This window comes from Pinus tabuliformis, chromosome 7 (genome assembly GCF_031772625.1).
Source record: "Pinus tabuliformis cultivar Carrire ecotype Pingquan chromosome 7, CPIR1, whole genome shotgun sequence".
Taxonomy (NCBI): Eukaryota; Viridiplantae; Streptophyta; class Pinopsida; order Pinales; family Pinaceae; genus Pinus; species Pinus tabuliformis.
In genome coordinates, this window is record NC_142293.1 from 823,344,520 (window position 1) to 823,358,335 (window position 13,816).

At 37.7% G+C, this 13,816-nt stretch overlaps 1 pseudogene; it reads right to left on the reverse strand.

The window, feature by feature from the left end:
- Window positions 1-964: 964 nt before the first annotated feature.
- Window positions 965-2,572, reverse strand: LOC149250150 (UDP-glycosyltransferase 83A1-like; annotated as a pseudogene).
- Window positions 2,573-13,816: the final 11,244 nt, after the last annotated feature.

The following is a 13,816-nucleotide window of genomic DNA, read 5'->3' on the forward strand; positions in this document are numbered from 1 at the left end:
GTACACAACAACAAGTGATTTCACGCTGGTTGGTTACACTGACAGTGATTGGGTAGGAAGTGTCAATGAAAGAAAGACCACGTCAGGATATGTTTTTCATTTGGGTTCCGGAGCCATTTCATGGGCCTCCAAGAAGTAGCCAATAGTGTCACTGTCAATAGTAGAAGCTGAATATGTCATAGCAATAGCGGCAGTGTGTCAAGTAATTTGGATGAGAAGGATGTTGAGGGATCTTTATCATGACCAAGAGGGAATGACAACTATTTTCTACGACAACAACTCAACAATTGCATTTAAAAAAAAAATGTCTTTCACAAGAGGACCAAGCATATTGATGCTAAATATCATTTTATCAGAGAGTTGATTAACAGTGGTGAAACTGTGTTGCAGCAATGCAGGTCAGAAGTATTTTTGCGGGTTGCATCTCTGTTTGAAGATGGAAGGACTAAAGCGAGAACAAAAGTACCGCTCGAACCATTCCGCAACATAACAAAGAATTTAAGGCATTTAATGTATTTTGGTAAATATACACTCCACAAACACGTCCACACTCAATAATAACAACGTATTAAATGTATTAAAGCAAAATTGTATGTTGAGATAAATATGTATGTTAAAGTCATTTTACAAGTAAGAGAGAAAGAGAGTGAGAATCTCTGAGGAGAAAATTGTGGAGCAAAATTTTACAAGTAAGAGAGAAAGAGAGCTAGAGTCTAAAATCGTGGAGCAAATTTTGGTGGGCGACTGAAAACAACAGCAATTGTGTTTTACTCTGTCATTCCGCCTGAAAAGTAAATCACTGTAAACCTTTGTTTTTACCTCGTGAATGAGTCGGAGTCTCATTTATATGTATTTTCATAAATTAGAAATTAATTCTAAATTTTTATTGTTGCTCCAAGCTTACTCCGTTTTACTATGAGTGTTTTTTTGTTGGGGTGAGTGAATACTGTGTTTTTTAACTCTCTTATAGTTGCGGGAAATCTAGCTGCACGAAAAGTAGCTGCACGAAATCGAGCTGCGCGAAACTCTCCCCTCTACCTCTCCCCGTAAAATTTTTTGAACATGAACCACCTTCCTTAACTGCAGCAATCGCACTTTCCCTCAATTTCATCACTCTTCTCTTCATCTCTGCACCTTCCTCGCCCGTCACTACTCTCTCCACAGCCCTCTTAATCTCAGTCATGTCGATTATTGATGTTCCATCTGTTGTAGGGGTATTGTTTTCCTTAAACATAGACAAGCCAATTTTCCAGACATGGACTATATAACTTCGATTCAAAAACTGATCTCCAAAATAAGGCGAGAATAACATGGGCACCCTCATGGTGATGCTCTCCAAGGCGGAATTCCATCCGCAATGTGTGAGAAAACAATCAATGGAAGGATGAGAAAGAACCCTCAACTGCGCGCACCACGACACCAGTGACCAAACACCCCCGCTCGCTCAGATGGATGCAATCCACGAACCCTGGAGGGAAGGCGGCCTCACTACCTTGTAGCAGAACAGGGCGCAAAACCCAAAGAAATGGTCTCTCCGTGGCCTCCAGCCCAAGTGCCAGTTGTTGGAACTGGTCTCGCTTAACACACTCAAGCTGCCAAATGAGACGTAGATCACAGATTTCCTGGACTGCCTATCCAACCAATCCAAACATTCCCCTTCCTCTGACCAAAATCCCGTTCTGATTTCCAATCCGACTCCTGAGTTCAAATTGAGGCAGGCAGAAGTAATCAAGGGACCTATTGGACAGAATGAACCTCCGTTCTCGACTACACTTCGGATGGCGGGGTCTTCAAGATGATGGAAGGAATTGAAAATGACCCAATCTATTTCCGGCAGTTTCTCCATGTATCGATTTATGAAGTGGAAAATGAACTCTTGTTGGGAGTCATTGAAACCGTGAGCCCATGGAAGATGTGCAGAGTATAGAGGCGGCAGGGGGAGGAGGTATTTCACCATTTTAAAGTCCTTCGGAACGCCTGCAGAGGCCTCAATTAATAAATACAATTTTGGCAATCAATTCATACACTATAATTACAAGATTCATGAAACATAATAATTAACTGTAAGCGTACCGTCTGAGGGAATGATTTGGGATGAAACAAGGGATGGAATATTATAGAGCAGCGCATAGGTAGCAGTAAGATATGTCGAGAGACCGGTCCTTGGAATGTGGTGGAGTTGAGCAATCTCTACTGCCTGTCACGCCATAACGTCAACTACCAGGAAAACACTTGAATCATTATATCCCTCTTTGATTTGGAGAATGAGGTTGTCAAGAAACGGGACAATCACGTTTTCTGTGACATCACAGAGCTTGGCAATGTCAGTGCGAGTGTCATTGGAAGGAAGGCGAGTGGGGACGACCATAGAGCGGATCATCGTGTGGTTACTCAAACTGGTTTTGTTAGCCTCTTCTATGCGAGAATGGTTGTAATCTGTATTCACAAAATTGATAAAAAATCCTTCGTCCACAAGCTTCAAGGCCATCTGCATCATGGGATTTATGTGGTCTTGCACAGGAAAAGGAACGACAACAGCATGGTTTCGCTGCTTGCTGCAACTGATATCCATTTTTCCTTCCTTTCTCAATGCCACGATGCTGCCTTTGCATCTAACACAACACTTTCTTTGCCCAAAATTTTCACAAAGTTCGAAGAAGGGAAGCAATAGTTGTCCAGGTTTCTATGGTTATAAAGAATAATAAAATCATTTACCCGATTTACCAGTCATACTTTCTGTCTCAGCTTTCTTCTCGTGAAGCACTCACAACACGTTAGCAAACTTTTGTAAATATTGAAATGAACGCGGCTGATGTGATTTGAGAAATTATTATACCAACTGACCAACCTCACTCTACTTTTTTATTAAATTTAAGAATTATTACACAGTTCACGAGTTTCACTTTATTTTTAAAATTTAATTATGCTCCCCTTTGAAAACTCATTTCAAAGCAGAAGAGATCTGTCTCGGTATCTACCAATCGTCACCAGCAGTCGTTAAAAAAAGCAAAAAAAAGAAATATAATAGTATCATGGGAAATACCAAAAAGGAATATAATAATATGTCAAATTTGGGTTTGGAGTATGTTATAAAATTGTTTTTGCTTGGTTAATTTTTTTAAGGAAATATGTTAACAGCCCAAGATTTGAAAACCTTTCGCAATAGTGAAAGCTTGCCCCTTATACACCATCAAAGTTGGGTGATTTTCCTTGAATAAAGGTGATGAGTAATTTTACTATATTAATGGTATGACAACTAAATTATGATAGATTTTCCCACCATAAGAAAAATAATATTACAAAGTTTTAATCCAAATTAGTTGTATAATAATATGTGCTTATCCAATAAGGATCAAATGTATTCAAATCTATTATATATATTTAACTACATTAAATTTAATAAGTTTGAGTACACAAGTAAATAGCCTTATTTGTTATAAAATAATAATAAAAAATTAGGAAAATATTTTAGGTTTTAATTATATTGAATATTTCTTAATTATTTAATATAGATCACAGAAATCTAAATTCAAAAAAAAATATTATTTATTTATAAAATTTATAAAAACATAATTATTAATCAGATATTGACATTATCTTACTCTAATCTATTCATATATTTTATATATTAATTAGCAACCCATAAAATGTAAAATCAATACGCCTTATACTAAATCAATATATGTCTTATACTCTATTAATAATAAGTAAATATAATATTATTATATTTATAATATATAAATTAATGCTGGTAAAACATCTTAGAGGATTTAGAATTTCAAGTAAAACAAAAATAATGTGAAGAGCTTTTAGTTATAAATTTTGTTTTTTATTTAAATTTATAATTTATTTATTTATTTTTATTTTTTTCAATTAAATTTTGCAAGTGTCTTTTCACCAATAAAATAATAAAAAATAAAATTTTAATTGTTTTTCTAATATTTATAGTGAAAACATAATAAATACAAAATCCATTAATAAATAGATAAATATTTATAGTCAAAACATAACTAATACAAAATCCATTAAAATAGTATTTCCATTTTTTGAAAACTACTAATATAAAAGAATCATTATTAAAAAAAAAATTGCCAATAATAAATTTGAAGAATATTGGGTTTTCAATATATATTTATACATTTTTAAATAAAACTGTTAAATAGATTTTTTTTATTTTAGTTAATTTTTGTTTTGATTTTTTTTTCAAAAATGTTTTTCATTTTATTTATTTAATATAATTTAAATTGGTTGTCGTCACAAATTTAAATTATAAAATTTATTAATGGATTAAGAATTTTAAAGAATACTACATCCATATATATTTTAAAGAAAAAAACACATGCTCATTGTTAGTACAATGGTGCTGGTTTCAATTGGATACTATTTCTATTTTTTGTTGGGTACATTGGTATAGAGCGGGTAAGATTGATGTATCTTTTCTTCACGAGTTTGAACTTTGGACTGTGTTTAAGAAAAATGGATGTTTTCAAATTCCCAGAGGGTGGATGAAAATGAGGCGAGGCATACTGAGGATGATTTGCTTTGAAAATTAAGGATTTGAAAATAAATTAAATAATTGAATTTTGACGTATTATTGGAGGTATCGAACCGAATTTCTGAATTGGGTAACTACAATATATACATTGTCACTGACTTGTGAATATAATGTTATCTATTTATTTTAATTGCATAACATTATTGAGTGGAGATGCTCATTCTACAACCCAGTATGAGGGGATGTGTAAATTTTTATGTATTATTGTGTCCTTTTAATTGAGCGGAGAGGCTCATTTCACAGCCCAATACGAGGGGATGTGTAAGTTTGTCCATTCATCCATGCCCTTTAAAATAAAAATTATGTTCTAAATAGAAAAATAATGTCGAATATAATTAAAAAAAATGAATATGCTCTAAAGTAATTTGAAGTAAAAAAAATGTGTGAATCAAATGTTTAAATCTTATATTTCTATTCGTGCCCCTTCAAATTAAAAAAATAAATAAATAAATTGTGTTGTAAATAGAAAAATAATGTTGGATATAACTAAAAAAAATTAATATGTTGTAAAGTAATTGGAAGTAAATATTTGTGTAAATCAGATGTTTAAATCTTATACTTTTCAAAAATATCTCAACAAGAGATTTGAATAAACTATTTCAAGATCTATGTTAACTAATTTATGTCACTATCAACTTCGACAATAAGTTTTTATGGTTAAAATTTTTATTTGGTCCTATATATATACTATATTTAGCATTCAAAAATACAATTTAACCAATGAAAAATAACACATTGTGATTCGAATTGGATCGATAAAGAACTGTCAAAGAACCATGACTGTATCAGGACGAGACAAATCACTAAGAATTCCAAAACAACGATCAAAAACACCCTGAACTAATGGCAATGGCATCCAACGTGGAACGACGAGAACCTCGGTCAAAGCGCGTTGACCGAGGCCCATGGAGACTGCACAGGAGGTCAAAGTAACCCCTGGGAGCCCCGGATCAAGAAAAGGAGGTGATTTTTGATGCGCGACTAGTGCTTATCGCGCATTGTTGGGCGAACAGGGCCATAGTGGAAAAGCTCGAGCACTCGGTCGCGTGGGGGAACCGGAGAACCGCGAGTGGAAAAGGTAAAAGCGCTAAAGTACAAAAGCGGGACCCGCGCTCTGGAAAACCGGCGGTATTAATCGAGGCACCCTTAAACAGTAAGAGGTTTTGGACAAGAGAAGAGCGATTCCATTCATCGATTAACGTGTGGCAAGCGGAGGTGAGAGAAAACTATCGTTGATCGCGCGCTATAGGTCGAGCAAGTCAAACACGCGAAACGTGTGTATGGCATCGAATCTGGAGGCTCTAGATCAGACCACTGAGATCGCGCCCGATGGAGGAAGTGGAATCGACGAATAAATGAGCCGCGATTTGTAAAGATATGGAATCCGTTTGACCGCCACGGTGGAGGAAAGACCCATCCACGACGTAACTGAAGAAACGAACCGAAGAAGCAGGCTGGCGCTGTTTAGATGAGGACATGTGGCCACTCCCTAAGCGTTGATGATGACGCCGAATAGAGTACTCCAAGCGCAACTGTAGAAGGTGAATCAACAGAGGCGGAAGAGGAACTAAGCAGACATGGGGAATGAAAGGCTTCAAAGCCATGAACAGAGACATAATACAGAACAGAAGTCAGTTTGTCGAAGTCGAGAGACGAAGAAGTGGAACAGTGAACCCAGAGAGGAGGACTGCACACACAGAGACAGAAAACAGAGAAGAAGATAGTAAAGTGAAGTAGAAGAAGACAGAGGGCCGAGCTGACCAGAGGCAACATCGAGCACCAGAGAGCCATCCCATACAGGAATCTGTCCGGACTAAGCATCACATTTGGCTCTTTCCACTGTAGACCAGAAGGTCACAGAGCTGGTAGGAAGAAGAAGAGTATGTGCACTCCAGTGGCTTGGGGAATCCAAAAAACCACCCTGCCAGGCAAATCTGCTTCAAGAGAACTCATATTGAGTTCCTGTATTGTAATTTCTCTGCTTAAAGGCACAATAAGACAAGGCCACCACTGAAAGCTGGACCGGAGATGTAGCCCTGGAGAATATAGTGAAATCCTTATTAGAATTTCTTGTGTCTTTGTGTTTGCTTACTGTATTTCTCTGTTGTCTTTCCATTTTATTGTCTGTGTATTGGCAATCTGATCGATCCATTGCTTCAATAACACAGAACACACACCAGCACATGAGTTTGTAATACCTTTGTTTAATAAATCTTTAACTGATGTCACTCTTAGGGTGAATATCAGATCAAGTGGTATCAGAGCTCTAGGCTGTAAGGTTTGACAAGCTTGTGTTGGTTTAGCTGTGAATGCTCACAAGATCAAAGCTCAAATTAGGATAAGGAGAGTTAGTGGAAACTAATCTTGAAATTGGGAGAGTTTATCCTCAGAAGACAATGTCAGAGGAAGGTTCTGCAAGGCCAGACCCTCAATTCATAGAGAGTTTCCTAGCGATAAAGTTTATGGTAGAAGAAATGTACAGAGACTTTAGAAAGCAAAAGGTTGAAGATTCATCAGGTTCTAAACAAGATAAGGAAGAAGATGAGTCTCACTTCCAAGACCACTCCAAAGGAAAAGGGAAAGAGGAAAGGTTTCTCACACCTCCTAATAGCCCTGTGCATAATAAGAAAGCATCTGTGATTAAGCTAGCTGTTAAATTTGATTTGCCTATATATGATGGAGAGCTAAATGCTAAAAAATTGGACAATTAGATTAGACAAATTGATGTGTATTGCAGGGTACAGAACATAAACTCAGACAAGAGTAAGATTCAACTGGCAAGCCTACGCCTAGGAGGCACTGCCTTGGTTTGGTGGGAAGGCAGAACCCAAGCTGATATGAAAAGACATGGTAAGACCATCTCTGTCTCGAGTGAATTTGTTTCTGCAATCAAGAAGTAGTTCTATCCATTGGCCTATATGCAACAAGCCATGATGAGTTGGCAAACTCTTCGACGGTTGAAACGGAAAAGTGTGTAAGGGTATACTCAAAAGTTCAGGAAGAGAGCATTGATGTTGGGTATCTCATTAGATTCACCAGAGACTCTTTTGAAGTACATTGGTGGTCTACACAGCTACATGAGGCATACTATCCTCATGTTTAATCCCACTAGTATAGATGAGGTATCTATACAAGCTATTCATCTAGAAGCTAGAGGAAAGAATGGAAATCGAGAAGTTGGGGGACCATCCCAACCCACTGTAAGCAAGAGCAAGGAGAAAATGGAGCAGAAGTGGAAAGCAAGGAAGGCTAACACTGCACAAAAAGCCAAAGCTTCATGCACTCACTGTAAAAAGGAGGGGCATGATGATGAGCATTGTTGGATTCTGCATCCGGAGCTGAGACCTAAGAAGTCCGAGGGCAAGAAGAAGAAGACAACTGCAGCTATTCAGAAAGATTTGGGATCAGACTCAGGAGATGAAACAACTATAGCAGCCACAGGTATAAAAGGTAAGAATTCTGAAGCATCTACTAGTAATTCTGCTCAATCTGTTATTGATGAAGAAAATGAGAGAAAAAGGCATGAGATTTTCCATATTCGAGTTATTTCCAAAAATCAAAAGATTGATACTTTGTTTGATAGTGGCTCACAAGTAAATCTAATTTTTGAAGCAATTGTAAAGAAATTGGGATTAGCAACTACACCTCACAAGAAACCATACCCATTAGGATGGTTGAATGATAAAGCACAACTACAAGTGACTAGACAGTGTAAACTCAAGTTTTCTTTTGGGTCAGCATTTGTAGATGAGGTTGAGTTAGACATAATTCCTTTGGATATATGTGGAATTGTTTTAGGAAGTCTTTACTTGTATGACAGAAAAGCGATTTTCTATAGAGCTGAGAACAAGTATCTACTTGTCAAAGATGGAATCGAATACTTTGTAAGAGCTCATAAGCTCAAGAATAATTATACTCTCATAAACTCTGGACAGATGAAAAGAATGATAAACTCATGCAAACAATTCTTACTGATGGTTGTAAAGGAAAAGAAACCTGATAAAACCAATGTATTTGAGGGCTGTAATGCTGAACAGCAAGCTGATATAGAAAAGGTTGTTTCAGAGTATGATGTCTTATTTCAAGAACCTAAAGGTCTGCCACCCAAAAAGGGAATAGTACATGATATTATTTTGCAGCAAGATGTTCCATTGCCTAACATTGGGATGTACAGGTTGTCTGCTTTAGAGAATGCTGAAATCAAGAAGCAGGTGCAAGAGTTGCTCGAGAAATGGTTCATCAGGCCTAGCACATCGCCATGTGGGTCACCAATCGTTTTGGTGAGGAGAAAAATGGCTCGTGGAGAATGTGGATTGATTACGGAGCACTGAATAAGATAACAATAAAAAATCGTTATCCCCTTCCTCGCATAGATGATCTTTTAGATCAATTAAAAGAAGTTGTTTATTTCACCAAGCTGGATTTGCACAGTGGATACCATTAGGTCAGAGTTGCAGAGCAAGACGCATGGAAGACTACTTTTAAAACAAAGCAGGGATTGTATGAATGGTTGGTTATGCCTTTTGGCTTGACCAATGCTCCTGCTACTTTAATGAGATTAATGAATGACGTACTCAGAATTTTTCTTGATGATTTTTTTATTGTGTATTTGGATGACATTATGATTTTTAGTAAAACGTGGGAAGAACATTTAAAGCATGTTAAGCAGACATTAGATGTTTTGAAAAGAGAAAAACTTTATGTTAAACTCTCAAAATGTGAATTTGGCAAAACATCTCTAAACTACTTGGGTCATATAGTAGGGGGAGGTGAATTGAAAATAGATCCCTCTAAAGTGGCAGTCATTGTGAACTAGCCTAAACCCAGGTCTGCTACAGAAGTGAGAAGCTTCTTAGGAGCAGCACAATATTGGAGGAAGTTCATTTCTAACTTCTCCTCGATTGCAGCTCCCTTACATTCTTTAACAGGATTGAATAAGGTGTTTCAGTGGGGAGGCAAACATCAGAAAGCCTTCAACACCTTGAAAGAGAAAATTAGTACAGCACCTGTACTAGCACTGCCAGATTTACAAAGACCGTTTGAAATCCAAATTGATGCCAATGACGAGAGCAGCGTTGACACGACACGGTAAACCCATATGTTATTATTCTGAGACTTTTAATCCTGTAGTAGTTAACTATCCTACATATGATAAAGAATTGTATGCATTAGTTCAGAGTGTGAAAAAGTGGAAACATTATTTAATGGGCAAAGAGACAGTAATACATACTGATCATCAACCACTTCAATATCTACACTCCCAAACTAAGTTGCAGCAATCAAGACATTATAGATGGATGGGTTTTCTACAATAGTTTCATTTAGTCATCAGATATAAAAAGGGCATACATAACAAGGTTGTAGACATGTTATCTAGACCCATTATAAATGCATCTACCATACTTAAGCATAATTCTGTACTACATGAGAGTTACATAGAACAATATGCTCAAGATATGGACTTTAAAGATGTATATGCAACTTTGAGTGAAGGAAAAAGAGTAGAAGAATTGGACTATCATATGAAGGACCGACTCTTGTATCATTGTAGGAAACAGTGCATTCCACAAATTGAGAGAGTAAAGATAATTAGGGAAGCACACACTTCTCTGATATCAGGTAACTTTGGGGTAAATAAAACAGTTGCATAGCTGCAAAGATTCTGCTATTGGCTGAAAATGAATGAGACAGTTTCTAGATATGTAAGACGGTGTGCCATGTGTGCTAAAAGCAAGCCCAGCAACAGAAAACTAGGCTTGTACACTCCATTGCCAGATCCTTCTCACCCTTGGGAAAGTTTTTCCATGGATTTTGTTGGAGGACTGCCTAAATCTAGGAAAGGTCATGATTATATATATGTTGTTGTAGATAGGTTCAGCAAAATGTGTATTTTGATACCTTGTAGTAAACAGATTACAACTAAGCAAACTGCAAAATTGTTCTTTGAACATCTATGGGTTCATTTTGGATTACCCGCTTCCATCATATCTAATCGAGACACCCGATTTGTGGGGAAGTTTTGGTTGAGTCTGTGGGAACTGATGGACACCAAGTTGAAGAAAAACACAACTTTTCATCCACAAACAGATGACCAGACATAAGTAGTTAACAGGACAGTGATCCAGTTACTGAGAGGATATTGCAGCAAACATCCTAAGCTTTGGGATGAACACTTGTGTTATGTGCAGCATGCTTACAACAGAGCCAAACACTCTTCTACACAGAGATCTCCTTTTGAGACCTGTTTTGGTTTCACACCAAGGTCTCCTTTGGATTTTGTCTTTGGTAAAGATACCATGGGTGATGGACACAATGATGTGGACAAGGCAACTAGGTTCATTGAACAGATCCAGGAGATCCACCAGGCAGTACAGGAACAGCTGGAAAAGAGCCAGGCCAAGTACAAGGCTAGGCATGATAAGCATCGGATGGAGCATAGTTTTCAAGTTCAAGACCAACTCTGGCTGTATATCAGCAAGGACATGATGCAAGGTGAAGGTAAAAAGCTAAAACCTATCAGGTATGGACCTTTTAGGGTACTTGAGAAGATTGGTGAAAATGTTTTTCGCCTTGATCTACCAGATTAAATGCATATCTACTCAGTCGGAAATGCAGATTGCTTGAGATTGTTTGAACCTTCAGTGATTGAGGACCCTGAAGAGCAAAGTCAATTGCCTTCTATTAATGACCTGCTACTTGAATATCTTAATGAGTTATAGGAAGACACAATGCTGGACAGGAAGGTGAGGAAAACGCACAGGGGAGATGTGGAGTACCTCAGGATTGGGCTCAAAGGTTCAAAGCCGAGCAGTGCAAAGTGGATTGAGATTGGAAAAGTGAGAAAGCAGTACCCTCACTTAGTCGATGCTTGAAAACCAACTTTTGGTGGTCCAAAAGCTTTTTCAGTGGGAAGGCCATGATCCGATTTGGATCCATAAAGAACTATCAAAGAATCATGACTGTATGAGGACAGGACAAATCACTAAGAATTCCAAAACAACGATCAAAAACACCCTGAACTAGTGGCAATGGCATCCAACGTGGAAGGATGAGGACCTCGGTCAAAGCGCACTGACCGAGACCCATGGAGACTGCGCAGGAGGTCAAAGTAGCCCCTGGGAGCCCTGGATCGGGAAAAGGAGGTGATTTTTTATGCGCAATTAGTGCTAATCGTGCATCGCTGGGCAAACAGGGCCATAGTAGAAAAGCCCGAGCACTTGGTCGCGTGGGGGAACCAGAGAACCGTGGGCGGAAAAGGTAAAAGCGCTACAGTACAAAGGCAGGACCCGCGCTATGGAAAACCGGTGGTATTGATCGGGGCGCCCTTAGATGGTAAGAGGTTTTGGACGAGAGCGGAGCGATTCCATTCATCGATTGACGCGTGGCAAGTGGAGGTGAGAGAAAACCGTCGTTGATCGCGCACTATCGGTCGAGCAAGTCAACCGTGCGAAACATGCATATGGTGTCGGATCTCGATGCCCTAGATCGGACGGCTGTCATCGCGCCCGACGGAGGAAGTAGAACTGACGAAGGGATGAGCCGCGATTTGTAAAGATTTGGAATCCGTTTGACCACCACGGTGGAGGAAAGACCCATCCATGACGTAACTAAAGAAACGAACCGACGAAGCAGGCTGGCGCCATTTAGAGGAGGACATGTGGCCACTCCCTGAGCACTGATGATGATGCTGAATAGGGTACTCCAAGCGCAGCTGCAGAAGGTGAATCGACAGAGGCGGAAGAGGAACTGAATAGGCATGGGGAATGAAAGGATTCAAAGCCATGAATAGAGACAAAATACAGAACAAAAGTTAGTTTGTCGAAGTCGAGAGACGAAGAAGTGGAACAGTGAACACAGAGAGGAGGATTGCACACAGAGAGATAGAAAACAGAGAAGAAGATAGAGGGCCGAGCTAACCAGAGGCAGCATCGAGCACCAGAGAGCTTGAAAATTTGAGCCATCCCATAGAGGAATCTGTCCAGACTGAGCATCACATTTGGCTCTTTCCACTGTAGACCAGAAGGTCACAGAGCTGGTAGGAAGAAGAAGAGTCTGTGCACTCCAGTGGCTTGGGGAATCCAAGAAACCACCCTGCCAAGCAAATCTGCTTCAGGAGAACTCATATTGAGTCCCTATATTGTAATTTCTCTGCTTAAAGACACAATAAAACAAGGCCACCACTGAAAGCTGGACTGGAGATGTAGCCCTAGAGAATAGGGTGAACTCCTTATTAAAATTTCTTGTGTCTTTGTGTTTGCTTACTGTATTTCTCTACTGTCTTTCCATTTTATTGTCTGTGTATTGGCAATCTGATCGATCCGTTGTTTCAATAACACAGAACACACACCAGCACATGAGTCTGTAATACCTTTGTTTAATAAATCTTTAACTGATGTCACTCTTAGGGTGAATATCAGATCACATTGTCTTTTGTACTCTAAAAAAGTTTGCACGTGAAGAGATTTGATCCCTCTCGGCTCATGTTAGATCTGTACTTAATATGGATATTTCTACAACCTAGTATGATGGCTATGTGTAAGTCTGTCTATCCATTCGTGCTGAACATTTGTGAACTAAAATTAAACTACTTCCTAAATAGAAAAATAATGTAGGATATAATAAAAAACAAATACTAATATGCTATATATGTTTAGTTAGTTGTCATATGACAAAATATAATTTAAGGTAAATAAATTAAAAGTAGAAACAATGTGTGAGTAAGATGTTTAAACCTTACATTTTTAAAAAATATTTGAACACGGTATTTTTTAACTAATTTGAATATCTATGTTAATTAATTTATGTGGATATCGATTTATTTACACATTGTATTTTGTACTCTAAAAGAATTTTTCACTTGAAGAAATTTGATCTCTCGCTCATGTTAGATCCAGAGTTCAATAGATCTAGGTTGGTATATTTATCTTATTAGTTTACATTATTTTTGCTCTTAGGTGTGCCTTACATATAATGTGACTTTGCTCTTCTGGAAGAAGCCCTCCCCTCACAATGAACATTTCCATAATCTTTTTATCCTATGTCAATTCATGTTTGGTAATATCCTATGTAATTTCACATTTATATTTATTATAGATTGTTTTTGGACAGTACATTATCTTTGTTGGTAATATTAATATTAATGTTAATCTGGTGAATTTATAATATTTGAGTAATATGGAAGATTTTTAAGTTTAATATATTTAATAGCTGGTAAACTATATATATTAACAACATATGATATAGTAAAAATTAAGATGTTAT